Genomic DNA, 19,669 nt, shown 5'->3' with positions numbered 1-19,669 from the left:
AAATGCTATTTGGTTCTGGTTCTGTTCTGTTTAACCGGTTACTGTTGTTTTTATGCTCTGTATACATTTGGGCGTTAGGAGTGTGGGCGGAACTGAACCTCTCCTTCGTAATTCCTTGGAGTGGAAGCCAAGAGTGCGAGGAAGCTCTGAGGTTGAATTGAGATCCTTCTGTCCCGTCCCCTGTAGCGGACAGTGTATAGAAGTGGGAAAGTCTGACTTAGACTGTAATTCCCTCTGCGCTCTGTGTAATTTCTTTTTTCTGTTTAAGTGTCAGCAGACAGATGGGTGGGTCTCTAGGTAAACTCTCTAAAGGGGTTTGGATTTTTGTTCAGGTGGCAAGCCTCATGAAGGAGGACTCGGGTAGTCTTGTGAGTAAGAAGGTTTAAGAAAAAAGACCAGGAGGGGTGGGGGCTAGTTAAAAAGCCCACCCTCCTAGCTAAACTGGTAGTGGAACAAGTTGGTGCCCATGGAAGGGACGGTTCAGCAAGAAAAGCAGGATCGGGCCCAGGCAGGCAGGCAACAAAGAGAGAGATTGAAAAGCAGGTTAAAAAACTTTACGGGTGTAGTGGAAGGAAAAAGTCAGTAAGTGTAAGCATGGGGATTTCAAATACCCAGGACTTACTTGGCATGGTGATTTAAGTTGATAAAAGTGGCTGTTGGGAGACAAGCAAGTGATTTAAGGGAGAGTGAGAAGTTAACTCTGTAGTTGCTGGAGGAAACAGCAGTTGAACTTTGTAAATATGCTAAAGAAAAGGGCTCTTGGTGTCTGCGAAATGTTTGTAAATAAATTTAGGCAAAAAAAATTATTGAATTGCTATTATTTGGTTTGGCTATGAACAATTTAGTTAAATTAGCTGAAGAATGTATACAGTGTTATGTAATTGAAAACCTAGGCTGCTTATGAAACAAATATAAGAAAATATGGGGTAATTCCTCTGTTCTTGCCTGAAGTCAACAAGGGTATTTGTATATTTCAAGCGATGATTGTCTACCCAGAAGGGGTGGGTAGACCTCTGTTTTTTGTCTTTCAGATAATCAAAAAAAAACTAATGCCAGCTGAACAGCATTCAACGTATCATGCATTTACTGGCACAACAGGAATTATGTTTTGTGTTCTATGTCCTGTCTTGTGGTGTTTGTCTCGTGGCCAAAATTGTTGTGTTTAATATTTTCATAGGATAGTCTAGTTAAAATTAAATAAAAGGGTTAAATGCAGATACTTGTTTTATTCCCCTTTAAAATACAAGGTGTTTGGATAAATCAAAAAAATGTAATACACTAAAGTCTAATGCATTTGCTTAAGTAATAAACATAAATTGTTGTTATAATTTGCATGCCAACGGTCTTTGAAAGCAAAGACATGAAAAGTTAACCCACTCCCCATATTGTACATGGGATCTTTCTGGCTGCCTCAAATTTCTAGCCAGAGGGCTGGGGATGGTGGAAAGCCATTGGACTAGAGGTTGAATTCAATGAACTCCTCAAAGTGGGTGTGCTTGTTCTAGCTCGTTGCTCCAAAGTTCTGTAATAAGGTTATTTTAGTAAAAAAGTATGTGTGGCATATATTAAATAATAAGACTAATGTACTGTATAATGGCAATGTTTACGTGTTCGTTGTTGGGAAAAGGTGTATAAGTGAAGAGTGAAAGTTTCCTTTGCAGGTTAAAGGAAGCCAAAAAGGGAGAAGAAAAAAAAAAAAAAAAAAAAAAAAAAAAAAAAAAAAAAAAAAAAAAAAAAAAAGAACAGAATGAGTTAACTAAAAAGAAAAAAGAAGCTAGGAGACTGTAGATAAGACACTGTCTCCATTCAAGGACACTGCTCACAGCTAAAACTTGGCTGATAACCAAGGAAAGGGGGGTGGGGCTTGAATGTGCCCAAGCAGCTATGAGATTTGCAAAACACTGCCAGGCACTAATGAAATGTGTTAAGTTTCTTTTCTCACAGGTAAAGAAGCGCTACCCAAAGACCGAATCAGCCCTTGCCTTCCCGGATGCCCTTCAATTAGCCCTGGCAGGCTTTGTGGGCTCCCTGTCCTATCATATTGAGAAAGATCCTCGCCTGCATGCCATTTGTCACATTCCCACTGTATTTTGTAATTTTTGCCAGCAAACCCCCATAATTAATGCACTTACAGTTTTTACTGATGGCAGCCCCACCCGCGGTGTGGTTTCCTGGCGTTCTAACGCACAATGGCATTCAAAATTTACTACTCCCCAAACCAGCCCTCAGCAAGCAAAACTTGCTGCTCTCTGCTTAGCTTTTTCTCACTTCCCCAATATTCCACTTAATGTTATTACAGACAGTCTTTATGTTGCAAATGTGGGCACTGCTATAGCTGGCAGTTATGTTACTCCACTTATGGAGCGGTCACTCCTTGCCCTTTTCCTTACCCTCCAGCAACTGTTACGTGCCCGAACCCATCCATTCTTCATTGCACATATTCGTAGCCACCTTCCCCTCCCCGGAATGTTATCTGAAGGCAACGCTTATGCTGATGCACAAGTGCGCATTTCCTGGGTTCACTCCCCTACCTCCAGCCACGCCTTTCATCATCAAAATGCTAAAGCGCTTGCGCACCAATTCTCCATCCCATTGGACGAAGCTAAGGCTGTTGTCCAACAATGCCCGCAGTGTTCCTCCCTTCATTCCTACCCTCCCACTGGTGTTAACCCCCGCGGCCTCGGTGCCAATCAACTTTGGCAAATGGATGTTACACGTTTTCCCCCTTTTTCCCCTTGGAATTTTCTTCATGTTACTGTTGACACTTACTCAGGTTACCTTTGGGCCACACCCCATAAAGGAGAACGTGTTCGACACGTTATCAATCACTTTGTTCGTTGCTTTTCTGTTATGGGCATCCCAGCCAAGCTCAAAACAGATAATGGGCCTGCATACTGCTCTCAACAATTTGCTGCATTTTGCTCCCGTTGGGGCGTTGTGCACACCTTTGGCATCCCCTACAACTCACAGGGCCAGGCCATTGTGGAGCGTGCCAACCGCACCTTAAAAACAGCTCTCCTCCAACAAAAAACAAAAGAGGGAATTCCGCCCACCTTGCCAGACAAGGAGGAGTGGTTAGCACACGTCTTATATACAATCAATCATTTAAATCTAGCACACGTCTTATATACAATCAATCATTTAAATCTTGTTTTTGATGGTACCCATTATGTTTCCCGCTTACAAAAACATTTTAGGTGCAAGGAGGAACTCCCCGCCCCAAAAGTGACGTATCGGCAACTCCCCGGCACTTCGTGGAGTGCCCCAGTTCCGCTGATAACCTGGGGGCGGGGATACGCGGCCGTCAGCACGCCACAAGGACCGGTGTGGGTCCCAGCTCGTTACATACGTCCGTGGAAGGAGGACCCCACTTGCAACCCACAGCATGGCGTGGCACCAGAGCCTTAGCGATCCCATTCCTGATTTTAACCCGTTAATAACTACAACAGTGACTTTGTCTCAAGAGCGATACCGCGGTCCTCCCAATGCTCCAGTGACATGGGGGCAGATGAAGTCTCTCTCCCAACAGGCTGACCACCTGCTAAAGCAATAAGATAAGGAGAAGTCTCCGGAGAATTTTTTACTTGCCCTTATTGCTTGCCTAAATGCTAAATTTTGTGTGATGTTATGTATAATGCCTTGGCCACCTCCTTGGTTGACATACCTGGCTTAATAATTAGTAATAGTAAAAATCTTAATTGGTTAGCTTGCTCAGCGGTTAAAGCTCTTAATGCCACGTCTATTGCAGTGGCATTGCTTAATGAGGAACAAACGCAATTACGCCATGGCATTTTGCAAAATAGAGCTGCTATTGATTATCTTTTGCTCTTGCATTATTATGGTTGTGAAAAAGTTAATGATATGTTTTGTTTTAATATTTCTGATCATTCTTATGCTATTGAAAATCAATTAGCCATTATTAAGAATCTTACTGTTCAAATTCAAATTGACAATGACCCATTTTCATCCTGGTGGGACTGGCTATCTAGCTGGCTGCCAGGATGGGGTTGGCTACATCAGCTAATAACCTATGGAGGACTCTGCCTTTTATTCCTCGTACTCGCCTGCTGTGGCATTCAGTGCATTCCCTCCTTAATTTCATTGTGCACCCAAGGGTGCCCATGGTCCAAACAAAAGCCTGCCTTTTCCTTTTAAAAAAAAAAGGTGGAGATGTAGGGATCGGTCCTGGCTGGCAAACCACCAGAAACCGCCCCCTGCAAAACCCCCTTTTGCCTTTGCCACAGAATGCTGATTTGTCTCAGAATGCTGACTCCATATTATCACAAGATTAGGAAAGTACAGCACGCTCTGCCCACATGCAGCGGGTGGGGGGAAAGGGGGAAGAAAGAGTCCTCCACCAATGCGAAACAAGTAAACAAGGCTGTAAGCTATGCATGATGCTGTAACTGAAAGAATAAAAAGGTTGCCACGCCTCACGGCGGGGCGCTCTCCTGAACACACAAGCTGTCTGCGTCTGGTTCCTTCCCGCAGGAACCAACTCTTAGGGGCAGTCGGTTCGGGCCAGAATAAAGAGGTTGCGCCCCAAATGAAGTTCTCACGATATCCTCCAGATTTGTTATTTATTTATTTTTTTAGCAGAACTGGCTCCCAGATTTCCCGCTTGCCGGGTCTCATTTCAGCCTTGTAAACAGCCCGGTGAATATTGCAGGTCAGTGGGTAGCACGGGCCGTGCCCTGCTGGCTGCAATGCCCAGAGTCGCCTCCCGCTCTGCAAAACCGAATTGCGTTGGAGGAAAAAAAAAATTCCTACCGATAAAAGAAAAGGGCAAGCGGCAGCGCCGGGGCGGCGTGTGAACGGACCCAGCGCGCTGGCTGCTTCGCAGCGCGGTGCAGTGCAGTGCAGAGCAGAGGCTCTGGCACCGGCCCCTTGCAGAAGCCCGGGGACTCGACTGTTGCAAGCCAAGCTGTTTGTTTGGTGCAAGCCGGGCTGCTGGGAAGCTTTGGGGATCGCTGCTATCAATCTCCCTGCCCCCGGTCCCTCCCCACCCAGCCCGGCTCGCAGGGGAGGAGCAGGAGTAGCCGCCGCCAGAGCCGGATTGCAAACTTGCTCCTTTGCAAAGGCTCCGGCGAAGAGAGCAGCAGCCGCAGCCAGACATCTTAGAAAGGGAGAGAGGAGAGGCGAGGAGCTTTCCGGGAAAAACAGCCCCCCTGGCTCTGGATTATAAACACAGCAGCAGATGGAAGGGGACAGAAACCGAGCCGCGCGCTCCTCCTCCAGCAGTTGATCCAGGGGATATTTGGATTGTTTTTTCTCTCCCCCCTCCAAACACAGTTGCTCATTTCCTTCCCAACCCCCCCCCCATTACTTTACGGATCCTCGTTGTACAAGGAGAGAAGAAGGAGGAAGAGTTGAAAGAAGAAGCGATTAGCAAAGGCACTAGGTAAGGGGGGGGTTCCCCCCCGCAGATTTACTTTCTCCAAAACAAGCACGGGGGGGGAATCCCTCTTGGCTGGTGTGTGATTAAGGGGGAGGGGGGCTTTGCATGCCAGAAGGAGCTGAATGGATAACAGTCACTTTAAATGCATTCGTTCCTTTAAAAAAACAAACCAAAAACCACCCAGCCAAAAAATCCCCAGAAGATTGGCGTGTGTCTGCAAAGCGATCAGGGTAATTCGGACTTTTCCCGGGCAGCCCTTCCTGTCCCACATCTTGGCTTGTATTCTGACCGCTCTTTCGAAAACAGAACATGCCTGTCCTGGGGTGGTAGAACCCCCCCCCCCAGCCCCATAGCGTCTAGACTGGGATCCCCTGCAACTAGATCTCGCGGGGGGGGCGGTGATCTGCTGAGCAACTGCTTGGCTAACTCCTGCTTTAGAAGGAGGAAGGATTTAAAACAAATCCCAGCCTGGGAGAGAGAGAACTATTCTCCCCGCCCTAAGGTCGATGTAATTGATCTTCCTCCCCACTCCAAATGCTCCATAATGAAAGGATGAGCGGTGGGGGTGAGGAAAGGAAGAGGAGTTGGTTAGAGCCCTTGCTAATTGGCAGTGCTCATTAACTGGGGAGAAAGGCTTGGCATCTGCACACACAGAGTGGAACTTGTCCATACAGCATCCTCGAGGGAAAAGCATGAACTGGCAAGGCCTTTGCTCTCCCTTCCACACCCCAGCTGAAATCTATCTGAGGTGGGAAGAGGGGTGAGGAAGGAGTTTGAGAAAGAGGAGAAACCACACACAACTATTAATAGTCTCCGAATCCAGAGCAGATCATTGTGAATTGTGGGACCAAATGAACTGAGGAATGCTTATTTCAGGCAGGTGTGTGTGGCTCCGCATAACTGAGCGGCTGTTGTGTAATATCAAAATTGCAGTTGAAAGCTGCTTTGAACTAGGACATTTTTCAAGGGACAATGAAGCTTCCTCTACCCGGCCCGCTGTAGGCTTTCCTTTCATTTGAGCTGCCCTCTATGGTACTTTGGAAAGTTGGCTTTGGTAAATCGATTCTTCTGCTCCTACCCGTGTGATCTTGTGTCACTTCTGTGTCTTAAACCAAGAAGTGCTGGTACCCTCCCCTTTCCACCCAGATTTCTCTCTGCCAAATGGCTGCCTGTGACATTCTTGTTGGGACCCCAGGGAGGTTTTTTTAAGGTCTATTAAAGATATCAAAGTGATTTTGAAACTGGAAGTGGAACATAGGGAAATGCAGTTGACTTGGCAGCATGTCTTGTGATGCAAGATGTGTCGTTTCATTGTGCGTGTAAATAGCTGGCCCTTTATTTTGTCCTTTATTTATACATAGTTCTTATCTCTGTGGTTGTGTGTCGCCCTTTTGTTGTTCTTTATCTTCAGACTTTGACTGTCAGGTATATTTGAAGCTCATGGCTTAATGCCTGCATGAGATCCCAGCGAAACTAATCCGTGTTAAAGACACAGCATGGAGCCAAGTGGAAATCTAGACCCAGTAAAGTTTCTCACTGCTACATTACATATTTTTAGATGTTAGAGAAAATAGTGCAGTTACAGCCACTGCTGAGAGGCTCTCATCTGTACAGAAATAAGAACTACCGAGCCCACTTGTCTGCAAAAGTTGAGTTTAGTGGCTTATATGTAAATATTCATGATGGATAAACAGGGCTGGTCTGATGGTGTCTGGGCAACAAGTGTACATTCCACTTTTGAACTGTAATCTCTGGAGTGATAAAATGAAAACTGGCAAAAAGGCAATTTCCTGTTCTCTCTCCTGACCTTACGCTCATTCCTTGACAATGCACAAGGAGCAGACTCTCTCTGTGGTGAAGCCAACTGCTTCACTGTGTTGGCTCACACTAGACTGGCTGGAGCAGCAGAAGCTACATGACTGTCTATCCCTCCTGTGGCTTCTTGGGCCTGGGGCTAGGGGTTACGTTTTGACCCCGTGAGACCAGCCCTGTTTCCACTACAGTAAGCTCTGTATACGCTGCATGTGATTGGAAGGTACTTAGTAGGATTGCAAAAACTTCTGTTTGTAGTCAAGGTGTGATCTGACCTCACTTTGTGTTCAGCTAAAGAATTTTGTATGAAAGGAAGATGCTGATGCTTTAGGCGGGTGATAGCTCTGATTTTTTGTATTTTTATTTCCCCTCGTCTCATTTTCTGTGAATGCGCATTTATGATTTGAACGCTTCTGTGACCTCTGCTCCAGTGAGCTAGCCAGGAAAACACCAGCTGTTAAGGTTTAGCTATCTGCTGTTGATTATCAGTAACCTTGATAAATCTGTATAGATGCTAATGTGACTTCTAGGCATTGCGTAGCTGGACAGAGGTTCCCATTTGCTCCTAGCCTAGGATTTGTAAGGGTGGGTGAGAATATATCTAGTGTTAGCTTGCAGAGAAGAATAGGTGCGTAATATTAAAAGTTTATAAGCCAGGGGTCACCTCATGCAGTCCAATCTCCACTGGTGTCAATGGCAACTTTGGGGAGGTCAATTAACCTCTATCTACCTCTGCTTACCCAGCTGTATAATGGATAGAATGCCTACCTGTGAGCATTAATGTTTGCAGAGAGTTTTGAGATCATTGAAATACTATAGAAGAACAGCACAACATACAACAGTATTACACTGGAAATCCATGTGCAGTTATAGCCAATGCATTTTCAAAATTTACCTGGGTTATCAAAAGCAAATAAATGCAGTGAATTATCACAGAGGTGAAAGTGTGTGTGTATGTAGGGGGATGGGCAGGTGGGGTGGTATTGCCCACAGTGACTGAGAAAGGAGGTAACTGGGAGTCGGGGGGGCCAGAGAGGAGGAGACATGAAGAGATACAAACTCTATTTCAGCCACGTTGAACTAATGATTAGACATCCCCAAGGAGATGTAAGAGAGACAGAGAGAACGGTTTTCCCCTTCGGATATGCGACAGGTCTGGAGTAGAAAGGTGGATCTGTGAGTTGACCACATAGAGTTGGTAGTCGAATTTGTGGTTGAAATTTCTTAGCGTTAAGGTGGAGAGGTAGAAGAGAAGGGGACCCAGGACCAGAGCCCTGTGGAATCCCCACAGAAAGTGGGATGAGGAGGATCCTTCAAAGGACACGCTGAATGTGATTAGAATTGGGCTCTCGTGACTGCTCCTGTCTTGGCCTCCCTACAGATGCTAATGCGCCCAGTTTGGGGACAGTCGTGACACAAGAACACAGAGACGTTGAGAGGTTAATAGCTTATTGCAGAAGAAGTCTGATAGATGTAACCACTGCCAGGAGTTCCTATCGGAAATTTTTCACCACTTATCTGTATGGGGCAGGATAGACTCGTCGTCTTGGCAGTAGCTCTTTAGATTCAGGAATCTTAAGGGGCCCCTTGCCAGGTGGTTGGGGAAAAACTGCCATGCTGTGACTTCATAGTCACACAACAGCTGTGGGCACAATCATGGTAATGCTGATGGCCTCCTTGGGAGGCTAATGGCAAACACTGCCTCAGGCGGGAGAGCAAGGAATTGGTTACTCAAAGGAATGAGTGTTCTCTGGAAGAGATGGCTGTCTCCTCTCTTCCCTTCATTTGCAGAAGTGCAGTGGTTCCTGGTTCACTCCCTGGAGCACAGGATGTGAGGTTTCAGAAATGGACTCCAGAGCAACTAAAAGCTTCCCAAAGAGAGGATCCTGATTAAGAACAATCTGTGATTAGAAAATCATTTGGCAAATACAGCTACTTTGCAATGTAGCATCCCCTCAGAATACCACAGTAAAAGCTTTCTGGTCACAGTGGGGAATCTCAGGGTTGACAGATGAGAGAGTGCATAAAAGATGGGAGAAACCAGCTGGTTGTACCAGATGACCTCAGAACCTCCTTTTTCACTGTATGTCATAAATGTAAAACTGCTGGATATTTTGGAAAGAATCCTGTGGCACCTTATAGACTAACAGACATTTTGGAGCATGAGCTTTCGTGGGTGAATACCCACTTCCTCAGATGCATGTAATGGAAATATCCAGGGGCAGGTATATATATGTGTGCTAGCAAGCAAGCTAGAGATAACGAGGTCAGTTCAATCAGGGGGGATGAGGCCCTGTTCTAGCAGTTGAGGTGTGAAAACCAAGAGAGGAGAAACTGGTTCTGTAATTGGCAAGCCATTCACAGTCTTTGTTCAATCCTGAGCTGATGGTGTCAAATTTGCAGATGAACTGAAGCTCAGCAGTTTCTCTTTGAAGTCTGGTCCTGAAGTTTTTTTGCTGCAGGATGGCCACCTTAAGGTCTGCTATAGTGTGGCCAGGGAGGTTGAAGTGCTCTCCTACAGGTTTTTGTATATTGCCATTCCTAATGTCTGATTTGTGTCCATTTATCCTTTTCCGTAGAGACTGTCCAGTATGGCCGATGTACATAGCAGAGGGGCATTGCTGGCATATGATGGCGTATATTACATTGGTGGATGTGGAGGTGAATGAACCAGTGATGGTGTGGCTGATCTGGTTAGGTCCTGTGATGGTGTCGCTGGTGTAGATATGTGGGCAGAGTTGGCATCGAGGTTTGTTGCATGGATTGGTTCCTGAGCTAGAGTTATTATGGTGTGGTGTGCAGTTACTGGTGAGAATATGTTTCAGGTTGGCAGGTTGTCTGTGGGCAAGGATTGGCCTGCCACCCAAGGCCTGTGAAAGTGTGGGATCATTGTCCAGGATGGGTTGTAGATCCTTGATGATGCGTTGGAGGGGTTTTAGCTGGGGGCTGTATGTGATGGCCAGTGGAGTCCTGTTGGTTTAATTGGCTAGCACACATATATATACCTGCCCCTGGATATTTCCATTACATGCATCTGAGGAAGTGGGTATTCACCCACGAAAGCTCATGCTCCAAAATGTCTGTTAGTCTATAAGGTGCCACAGGATTCTTTGCTGCTTTCACAGATCCAGACTAACACGGCTACCCTCTGATACTGGATATTTTGGGGCTGCCAAAACCTTAGCCAAGTGAAGAGAACATTTCTGTTGAGGGAAATGCGGGCAGGATGTAGAAAACTGGTGCAGGAAATGTGATACTTATGGTACAAAGAAGCTGGGTCCCCCTAAGATAGAGAGAACCCCTATGCAACAGTGTCTCATGGGGGCACCTGTGGAGTTAATTGCTTTTGGTGTGCTTGGTCTTCTGCCTGGGACAGAGACTGTCAGTCAATATTTTTTTGGTAGCTATGAACTGTCATTGCATTTTATACCATGCAAGAGTTTGCTGAGTTTGAGGCCGTGTGTAAATAATTTCTTATGTAAAATTGCATAACTTGTTTTAGATTACCCAGAGTTCGTTATGAATGTGTGTGATCACAGAACACCACTGTATTGAGCAAGTGCGTTGCTTTCAATTAATTTATTGGACGAGAAACCTGAATAAAAGTAATAATACTTAGCACTTGCATTTCACTTCACATGTTTAAAATATACATTACAAGCTAATAACAAATCCTCAAACCCCTTGTGAAGGAAGAGGAAGAGATTATTATAGTTATTTACCAGGTGGGGTGGAACGAAAAACAAATAAATATTCAAAAGTGATTTTTTTGGTGCCTAATTTGAGAGATCTTAAAGGGGCCTGAGTTTCAGAGGGCAGATACTTAGCACTTCATCCTGTTCCTGCCAAACCAAGTGGTCTTGTTCTGACCAAACCGCTAGACATGGCTGGAAATTTTGGCCTGTGAGGTGCAAGGCTTCAGAGTAATTCAGTTGAAGATCTAGTGAGTGTTGTTAGATATTTGGCTGTGTGATATCTTTTGGCGTCTTTGGTCTGTCCGATACAACCTTAAACAGCTAGTTAGTTAACATAGTAATTTTTTTTTTAACATTTCTTCTTGTTTTCAGTAACCCAAATTTAATGCACAGAAGTTTAACAATGTAATGGGGACCAAGTTTTTTATAACACAAGCTATAATTTTGCAATTGTTGCATAGCTATTCATTTTTACTTAGGGTGCATTACTAATATTTTATACTAAATGTAATGCTTAACTGCTAGGATAGATGCTTACAACCTTCTATGAGGTGTATTGCATTCCCCGGCTGAGCAGCACTCTGTTTTAGCAAAAGAGTTAGTAACATAATTTTTACCAAGCTTTTTAGAGTTAATTTGCTTGTGATACTAATGCCACTTTTAACTATTTAGAAGCAAAAATTTTAACAATCAATAATTCCCTTTAACATAACAAAAAACAAAAGTGTATAACAATTAAACCAAACACTTTGAGGGTATTTACATTTTTATGACACTTTGTGTTTGGGAGCCAAAGGTGGAAACCTGTTGAAATTGTTTAGTTAGCTTTATGCAGAAATTTGTTTTTAAACATTTTTATAACTATATTTAAAAGTGCAAACAAGTTCATAAAAACCCTAACAAGAAATTGACATTTTGTTAACATTACCTTTACCTTAATGCTGAGGTTTCCCCTTACATTTTGTTTCTTTGAATAAAAATTAACTGACTAATAAAGAATTCTTTTTGTTTTCAATTGCATTATTTGTTGAGGCAGAAGTGTGTGTGTGTGTGTGTGTGTGTGTGTGTGTGTGTGTATAACTGAGATCTTTTTGAGCTTTAAAAATAGGTATTAATAATATTATGATGCTTATACCCCAACCATAATATTAAAATAGTGTGGTACCACTTATATGTATATATTTTAAAAAGGTATAAAATTGACTTTTGTTACAACAAAATAAACTAGCTTACTTACCAGATCAGTAGTCGGGGGTCAGCAGTGTTGTTAGATGTTTGGCTGCATGTGTGGTCCAGCTGTGCGACACATCCTCACATGAACCGCCCAATGACCACAAAACTCGTTAAGGTGCGAAGGCGCCCGGCCAGGTTTTTTGTCAACGAAGCACAGTAATACCACCTGGCAAACTCTGTGAGAATAGTAACTAATATATGCCCGTGACAATGGATGCAGCTTGGTGAGGTGAATGTAGCGATGATGCCTCCTGAAAAAGGGGGCTCGCGAAGAGGGGCATGAAGGAGGGAAGGACAGGGGCTTAGCAGACAGCATGAGCATGTTGCAGCAGTAGACTCTGTGATACAGGGCATGAATCTGGTAGGAGATGGAAGAAAATAAAACCAAGCAGGAGGAAATGAGCAGGGATGAGTTGAGAGGCAGTATGGTCCAGTGGATAGGGATGCTGGACTGGGAGTCAGAAAACTTGGCTTCCATATCCAGCTCTGTCCAGACCTTGGACGAGTAACATCCCCTCTGTGCCTTTGTTTCCCTTCCCACCCTTTGTCTCATCCATCTCTGTTGTAAGCCCTTTGAGGCAGGCATTTTCTCTTACAGCACCTAGTACAATGGGGGCCGGCGCTTGGCTGGGACCACCGGATGCTACTGGACTACTACGGATGTTTAAAAGATAGGAGGCCAATGGAGGTGTTTGAGGAAGAGGGGTGATGCAGTTGGAGTGGCAGGAGAAGGAAGGCATTAGGAGGTTGGCATAGGGAGCAGTCCTGCTCCTGCTAGAATGAGTTGTCTGGCCTTCACTGGGTGCAGGGTTGAGTTTTCCTGGCTATGCTGCAGTGGGGTATGGGAAGGGCAGAAAACAGGCCACAATTGCAAGGTGAGAGATGCTCACGGTAGGGGCTGGAGTCTTAGCTGTAAAAGTGAAGAGAAAAGGACTGCCTCTAGCTGTGATATTGAGGAAGGGCCAGAATGTAGAGTACGTTTACGTGACAGCCGCACAGCTACGGCACTGCAGCTGTGCCACTGTAATGCCATAGTGTAGGCGGAAGGGGTTTTTCCGTCTGTGTAGGTGATCCACCTCTCTGAGAGGTGGTTGGCAGATTGACAGAAGAATCCTTCACGGCACAACATTTTTCACAACTCCGAGCAATGTAGCCAGCTTGGCCTCAGCTGTAAGTATAGACCAGCTCTTTGTGAGAACAGGATTGTGAGGGGGAAAGGGCGAGCAGGCGGGCGTTGAAGTAAGTGCCAAGGTGATGTGCCTCCTGGGTGACCCTGGCGATGATAATAACACTTAGCTCTATGAAGCACTTTCTATTTTCAGAATGCTGAACAAACATTAGCTAATGTAAAGGAGAGTGGCGCTGGCTCATTATCGGGAAGGGAAGTAACTCCAAATTAACTTTATGATCCATGAAACTGAAGGTTATTTAAAAAAATAATTTAAATGAAAACACTGACGTTTTCAAGAGTAGCTGAATGCATCGGTTGTTTGTTGTCTTCCATTTTTTTTTCTTTTCGCCTGTGTTTTTTGGCTCAGGAACCAATTATAGGCCATATTAACTTACACTTGGATTTGAACCTACCTTGTTCTTTAGTCTGCCAAAAGATTTTTCTCTTAACCCTGATGCTGTAATGTTTGATTTAGAAGGGTTGGCAGCAACTTTTCTTTCTTTGGGTGTGCTTGCTGTTAAGTGTAGGGAAACTCTTCAGAACTGTGTGACACCTTTAAAAGAAGTTATCCTAAAGCTGGTCCTGTTAAATATGATCCAGCTGTGTTTCCTAGAAGATTTTTCACGCAGACTGTATCCCAGGACACTTCATGGCACAAAAACTTAGGAGGCAGCAGAGGTGTATGAATTGTAGAAGATGATGTGGTATGACAGTTTTAAAGCATTCGGTCATGAGGCCAGTGTCTGAGGGAGGAGAGATAGAAAGATGGTAGGGGCTCTGTAGGAGGAGGCTCCTGGATTTACAGAAGGGTCAGAGGGAGCAGCTGTTGCTGGAGTACACTGAGGAAGAAATCAGGAGGAGACAAGAAGATTCTAGTAGTCTGGAGTAGATCCCTGGAGAAGGGCATTTCTGAGACGAATGGGGAGCCAGTGTTTGTGTGGTGTGGCTTGGTGTGTGGTGGGGCCATATTTCGTGTGATGTAGAAGAAGGCAAGTGGCAGCAGAGAGAGGAAGCTGCTGGAGGAGGTGATGGCAGCGGAGGGAGTTAGGGGGTGGCAAGGGGCAGACATTAGAGATGAAGGGAGGAGCTGGAGGAGGAGAGCTCAGGTCACAAATGATGACTTCAAGAATGTGGGCAGTACAGAGGAATATGGTCTGAGTCATGGAGGAGGACGGGGCTGTTTGAGGCCTGAAACCCAGGCTCTGAAGACCGAAGTGTACAGATTTGGAGATAAAAATGGGAGTTGGCCTGATGGAGATGCCAGAGAGGGTGTCTAGGGGGGCAGAGCTATTGATTAGAGGCACAGAAGTCTGCGCTTAGAGTAGAAAGCGGCCAAGCAGGGTTTGTGCAAGGGGCAGTAATGAAGCCTGAGTGACTCCTCAAAGGAGAGGTCTGAGAACAGAGGTGGAACCACTGACCGAAACAGAGTAACTTGATATCCAGGAGCGGTGCTATAATGGCTGGGGATCCAAGTCGCCTCCTTAGCTGTGGAATTGGGAGGCAAGAGGGGAACCCACATGCACAGCCAAGTCCCCACTGAAGCTAGAGGGGTTGGTCCTGCTCCTGTTGGCCTCAGTGGTGCAGGATCAGAGCAGGAGAGCCCCTCTGGGCAGGGGGTGTTGGATGTGGCTGAGGACACATGGTTCAGGCTTACTGGGGAGAAATGTGCTGAAGAGTGTTTACTTCAAGAGGACATGTGGAGGAGGACATGAGAGATCCAAAGACTGGAGGGGAAGAGGAGGGGAGCCTTGACAACCAAAGTTAGCCAGAGTGACTGGACCCTTTGGGAGGAGATTTCCCAGCAGGGGCGGATTGGGGAGGCAGAGGATGTTGCTAGTATTCGCTGATAGCCACAGGCCCATCTGCAGCTGTGCGTGAGTACACATGCCAAGGCAGGGAAGACCCACAGGATTTCCTTTCTGTCGTGCTGGCTGTTGAGTTCATATCTAGCCAAGTGTCCTTGGTTTCTCCTCTCCTTGTGGGAGAGAGTGATTTACATAATAACACAGAGCGTGGGCTTTATTTAGAGTCGGTTCTCTGACATAGCAGTGGAGAGCCTGACGTGTATGGGCAGAGCCAAACTTCCTTAAAGCGTGGGGTGGGGAGGGGTGGTTGGATGCTGGGTTTGGTTTGGACTCATCTCCAGAGCTCAGGCTGTAAATGGATGAATTCTTCACCCTGCGTAGATCTATAATGCACAGTGACCTGGGTCTGACCTGAAGCAGTACTTCAGTGCCACGTGTGTTTAGTGATGGAGATCCAGAACTGTTAATATGCTCTTTTTATTTCTAAACCAGTCTCTGGGCAGGCAGAAAAGGGAACAGCTGTAATAGGAAATTTTAGGATTTTTCTAGGAGTCTTTACAGCCCTTAAAACAAAACTGGAAAGGGATGCACTCGAGGCCTTAACTCCAAATTGTAATCTGCTCTGCTAGGCTGAGGCATTTGCCAGCTTTAAAAACCAAACCTCCAAACTCTGTTCACTCTGCACACATGCACAGCAGTTAATAGAAACGCAGGATGGTCCGGTGGTTAGCAGTCTAGCTGGGGATGTAGGAGAACTTGGTTCTATTCCCTGCTCTGCCTCAGACTCCCTGGGTGACCTTTGGCAAGTCCCTGGGTTTCTCTGCACTGCAGCTGGGAGGGGGCTTTCCCAGCCTGGATAAACAGACTCACGCTAGCATGGACATTGCAGCTCTGGCTGCAGCGCTAGGCTCCGAAGCCCGCACGGCTTTGGAGTCTGTGCTGCGATATCCGTGCTGCTATTTTGAGTGGGCTAGCTCGAGGCCCGCTTGTGCGTGTGTCTGCCTGGGCTGGGAGGCTTGCTCCCAACTGCCGTGTAGACGTACCCTTTGTGCCTCAGTTTTCTGTCTGTAAAATGGGGGTAATAATGCTGTCCTACCTCACAGGACTGTCACTGGGGGATAGATCATATTAAAGATTGTGAGGTGCTTTGATATTACAGTAATGGGGCCATACAAGCTCCTTAAATCATTATAATTTCTGTAGGACCCTAGTTTTCCACAATACGCACTGTCTACCTGGGGTAAGAAGGAAAATATATATATATAAAATAGAATAATGTGACCATAAGGATCACATTATAAGTAGTAGTATTGAGTGTGCCCCAACCACCTGAGCTTCTGTTGGAGGTGCGATTGGACCCCCCAGGGTAAAATTTTCCCAAGTGATTTAGGAGCCTAAATCCCAGTGGAAGTAAACAGTGTTTTTAAGGTTAGGATTTTCAAAGTAGCTCAAGGAAGTTAGATGCCCAGATCCCCTTTGAAATCAAATGGGAGTTTTACAAAAATGTTAATTTTCACTCTATTCTAAACTGTAATTGTGTGTGCATAATAGCAGTACAGTGTTGGTTAAAGAGGGAAATAAAGGTAGAGAATAACCCAACTAGACACGCTTCTAACAAGCTATTATAAACAATATATTATTATTATTATTTATTATTATTTTTCTAGTCAAATGTCTATAAAATTGTAACTGGCAGCTTTTTTAATGAGACTAGTTTTCTCTGTGGCACATGGATGTTTGGTTTTGTTTTTAAATTGCTCGTTGTCTCTGGCCTGTATAATCTTCTAGAATATTTGCGTCCGGTACCTCACAAATACAGGCTAGAGCACTGTTTAGTGGTGGCAACATCTGGCTGCTACGTTGGCAGATACGTCACCGCTCTGGATAAGTGTTTACCCCCGAGCTTGAGTGATCCTGTTCCTTCCTCTGCTTTTTTGACCTGATATTATGAGGAGCTGGTTTAGCTAAGCGTTACTGTCTCACAGTCGAGTGAATAATTAAACTATACATACGGTATATAAACAATGGGCACGTAACTAGTGGTATACTGCTGCATAGGGGAGTGCTCTCGGGACATTTCCAGAGTTAATTGTTTGCTATAGGACCTGCTGGAACTTAGGAAAGCTGTTACTAGATAATTAGTGGGCTTTTTTTTTCTGTCTAGTACAAGAATTCCTCCAGAATTTTGTTTTCCATAAATGTAGGGTCAGTACAGATTCTCAGCTCTGTTTCCAGGTCACCGATCTGCTCCCCTCCACCTCCGTCACTGAACTTTCAGCCTTGTTTTGATTGAGTAGCACGTTAAGCTGTACCTGTAGACAAAAGCAGGCAGGCCTGCCAAGTTCACATTTCCCTGAAACCCTGCTGGTGTTTTGGGCGGAGAGGGGAACACAAGAGAGATGATATAAGCTGCCTTAGAAGCAGAGCTGCAGCAGAGGCTCTGTTTTAGGAGTATTTAGATCTTGAGTTGGGAAAACTCCTGAATATGCTGGGAAAAAGTAGGTAAACCTTAAATTTCATTTAATACATCTGCTTGGTGGCAGATGAGTTAGCCAGAGCTCCTTTACTGTTCCCAGAAGGGTTCTCTGGTTCCCATTATCTCTCTTTGGGTACTGGGCACTTAACTCGGATTTCTTTCTCATTTTACTCCCTTGTGACAGTTCTATCTGCATTGCTGAAGTTTCCCCGTCTGGCTGGTTTGGGGGCTTGTTTGGGTACCTATGTGTGGCTTGTGACACCAAAGTGTCACTGGCAAAAGGCAGACGGGCAAGTGGATGCTTCATACCTTAGCTAGAAAGTTGCCTGCTGTCAGTGACAAGAACATTTGCTCGCATGAGCTGCCTCTGCAGCCTCTGCCCACTCTGCCTGTTACGCTGAGCAAAGAAAGTTTTTCTTTTTATTGTGTTGCGAGTCAGTGGAGATTTTTATGCAACACAAGTGTGGAGGCTGCGAGGCACATGGCACTTCATCCGTTACGCTGCCTCCTTCCTATGTAGAGAAGCGTTGTCTTTAGTTTGGAGCAAATGGTGGTGGTGGTGGTGGTTATAGGAAGTGTTGGCTGGTCTCATTAGCAGGTGTGGTATTGTTGGTTTTTTGTTTTGACCTCAGAAGTGGCTGAAGTTTTTGACTTTGGCAACTAAACCACATGAAAGGCTATGTTTGGAGACCATTCTAAACAAGCGCTGTAGGCTAAAATGATGAAGTCCACCAGTTGGTGCAAGTGTTCGTATTTAAGATATGCATCCGTATCCCAGTTTTATTCATGGGTCTTTGGGTGCACGACTGCCACGGTTTGCTGCCATTCCAGAGTTATAGTATGCAACCTGTTGCTGAATCAAGCCTCTGTACCAGACTGATAGCCATCAGCATATCTCATTCTTTTTTTAACCCAGTTAGACTCTGCCATGGGAATTTCATGGAGGATAGGTCCATCAGTGGCTATTAGACATGATGATCAGGGACGCAACCCCATGGTTGGAGAGACTAGATCTGATTGCCAGAAGCTGGGAGAGGATATCGGTAGAGTTGCCCTGTTCTCTATGTTCCCTCTGAAGCTCTGGTACTGGCCACTCTTGGAGACAGGGTACTGGGCTAAACGGTCCATTGGTATGACCCAGTATGGTAATTCTTACAAGATATACTCTGGGCATCTTCCTTTTGGAAATCTCAAAGCACTTTTACAAATGTTGTTGTTAAAACTCTTGGCATCCCTGTTAGGTAGGTGAAAGCTGAGGGCTGGTCTTAAGCTATGCTGGCAAACACCCCCAGTGATGGTTCAGCTTATACATCTCTGACTCGATATAACGCTGTCCTCAGGAGCCAAAAAATCTTACCGCGTTATAGGTGAAACTGTGTTATGTTGAACTTGCTTTGATCAACCGAAGTGCACAGCCCAGCCCCCCCCGGAGCGCTGCTTTACTGCGTTTATCCAGATTCATGTTCTATCGGGCGGCATTACATCGAGGTAGCGGTGTACTCGGAAAAGACGTTCTTTCGCCAATATAGCTTTAGACCAGTTCCCCGAATGGAATAAGGACTTTTTTTGCTATTATTACTGCATCTATATTTAGTTTTTGCCAGCGTAGCCATGTTGACTGGAGTGTGATTTCCTGCTTCCTCCCCCAAACTCCTCACTAACATAGCTACGCCTGCAGAAATTCTAAGAGTAGACCAAGGCTGAGAAATGGAGAGTCCCAAGTTACAGTCTGCTGCAGAGCTGCGAATAACATCCAGATCTCATGATTTCCCAGAGTGAAATTCTGTCACTGTTTGATGGGGATGAGGGTGGGCAGGATTTTTCCCCATGACCTTCACTTTAGTTGCCAAACAGTCTTTTTATGAGAATAAAATACAAAAAAAAATTGCTTCTTACGCATCCTTAGACACCCATGTAGTGTTTAGCCAAGGAGAGCACCTGCTCATCTATATATTTTGTCATAGCTGATATGACTTTTGCTTTGTAGGATTTTATATTTTGTGTCTATCTTACTCCAGAGACAAGGTGGGTGAGGTAATATCTCTTATTGGACCAGCTTCTCTTGGTGAGAGAGACAAG

General features: G+C 45.2%; 1 protein-coding gene across 15 annotated transcripts in view; it reads left to right on the top strand.

Moving 5' to 3' along the window:
* The first annotated feature begins 5,002 nt into the window (after window positions 1-5,002).
* The window catches only part of NCOR2 (nuclear receptor corepressor 2), a 402,926-nt gene continuing 388,259 nt past the window's right edge, over window positions 5,003-19,669 (top strand). For 5 of the 15 annotated variants that reach the window (XM_030583492.1, XM_030583491.1, XM_030583488.1 and 2 more), the window contains exon 1: window positions 5,003-5,401. The gene's annotated coding sequence lies outside the window, so the exon portion shown is untranslated. The remainder of the gene's footprint in view (window positions 5,402-19,669) is intronic. The other 10 variants (XM_030583497.1, XM_030583494.1, XM_030583498.1 and 7 more) reach the window with 4 other exon arrangements.

Source organism: Gopherus evgoodei, chromosome 13 (assembly GCF_007399415.2).
Source record: "Gopherus evgoodei ecotype Sinaloan lineage chromosome 13, rGopEvg1_v1.p, whole genome shotgun sequence".
Taxonomy (NCBI): domain Eukaryota; kingdom Metazoa; phylum Chordata; order Testudines; family Testudinidae; genus Gopherus; species Gopherus evgoodei.
The sequence above is the reverse complement of the archived record's forward strand: the minus strand, read 5'-3'. Positions and strand labels throughout refer to the sequence as shown.